A 2,095-nucleotide genomic window follows, 5' to 3' on the forward strand; every position below is an offset into this window, starting at 1 on the left:
CAACATGTTAATGTTACTGATACATGCTAAACAGTTTAATATTGATACAAAATTTGTATCAATATTAAACTGTTTAGCATGTATCAGTAACATTAACATGTTGTTTGTATCAATATTAAACTGTTTAACATGTATCAGTAACATTAACATGTTGCAACATGTTAATGTTACTGATACATGCTAAACAGTTTAATATTGATACAAAACCTCTACAAACAACATGTTAATGTTACTGATACATGCTAAACAGTTTAATATTGATACAAACAACATGTTAATGTTACTGATACATGCTAAACAGTTTAATATTGATACAATAAAGGAACTAAACACTAAAGTTGCTTATGTATGCTAAAACTTTAATTCTACAAAAATCTTTTACACATAATTTCCTTGTGTATTTACTAATATTAACTTCCGATCAAAGGAAGATACATAGATAGGTCTGAAAAGATACACCGACCAATGTAGCATTGAAATTATCTTATTTATAATGTTTCTTCAGTTAGATAACCCAACTGACATCTTCGGTCAACAAAGACAATAATGAACTTTTAAACATATTCTTTGATCCTAATTAACTTCATTCCCTAAACCAAGCTCATTACTTCATTTATTTACTGGCACTAGAAACAAAGGAGCTTTATATTCCAGACTTAGTGTGTTTAATCAACTATGAAATCAGACCCTTATTTAGAAAATGGACCAATAGCATCTACTTTATACAACTTTAGCTTTGGGGTAATAACATTTGAAGAATGATTCAACTTAAAATGTCCACTTCCAAAAACAGGCAAGAGACTTATTGTGAAGTTTAAGTAAAAAAATAACTTTGCTCACTTAATTCATGCTAACATAAAGTATAATAAAACATTTCATCAAAGCGGTAACCACCTTAGATTTAATGGATTGAATCATCTCATTTATCTTCTGGGAAACCTCCTGAAACTCGGCATTTGTATTCTGAGAAGGGTTGCTTCGGAACTGCTGCTGTGGAAATCTTTGAGACATACCAACTCCGGTACCTGAAGAAAATGGATTAAAATGAGGAGGTAAGAACCGAGTTGTTGCGAGTGTATGATAGCATGCTGACCCAGAGTGAGTTGATATGAAACCCAGTTTCAGTGCATTATAAACCTTCAGACTTGCCACTGAGCCACTAGGGGATGTTGACATACTAAGACACTGTTCCTTTGTTAATGCATATATATGCATAAATGAATAAGTTATAACTTGTCATATATTTGACATATTACTCTAATATATTTTGTTCAACATATGCTTTGAATTGACACAAAAATTAGATCTTTGCGACTATAAAATAAATACAGGTTTACAGTTTATTTATTAGTGTCATAAATCTGGTCATCATTTTTAAACTGTATTGAATATTTTTATAATTGACTCGTAGCTTATGTGACTTGCAAATCAATATTTGAAATTAAATCATTATTTAATGCTAATTACCTCATCATTCTAATGATAAACTTTTCTGGACTGGTTTTTATTAGATTAAGGTTAGTAAGATGTGTTTGTTTTGAACAGTTAGTGTTTTTCAAACCTTCACGTTCCGCTTCATACTCCTGCCAAGCTGACTGTCGCTCCTCCTCTGTCAAGTCTTCCTCCGGATTGTTCTGAAGCAGTGAGTCATGTTCGTGATAAGAGACAATCCAGTCAGCATATTGGTACAGTAAGTCAGCAAGGAGTCGATCCTGGTGGTTCAAGTAATTATGATTACTTATAGCATTTACAAATGGCTTGTTATATAATCCCACGATTCACTATACGTTGTTATCTCAAAATATCTGATAATGGTAACTATATTCCTCTATCATTTAAAAACAATTGGCTGTGATGTCAGGATGGATTTGTCTAATTCCATAGTTCATTGTGATAAGAACCCAAAATATGTTATCTCAAAATATCTGATAATGGTAACTATATTCCTCTATCATTTAAAAACAATTGGCTGTGATGTCAGGATGGATTTGTCTAATTCCATAGTTCATTGTGATAAGAACCCCTGGCTGTGATGTCAGGATGGATTTGTCTAATTCCATAGTTCATTGTGATAAGAACCCAAAATATGTTATCT

Source organism: Limulus polyphemus, unplaced genomic scaffold, assembly GCF_000517525.1.
Source record: "Limulus polyphemus unplaced genomic scaffold, Limulus_polyphemus-2.1.2 Scaffold8839, whole genome shotgun sequence".
Lineage (NCBI taxonomy): Eukaryota > Metazoa > Arthropoda > Merostomata > Xiphosura > Limulidae > Limulus > Limulus polyphemus.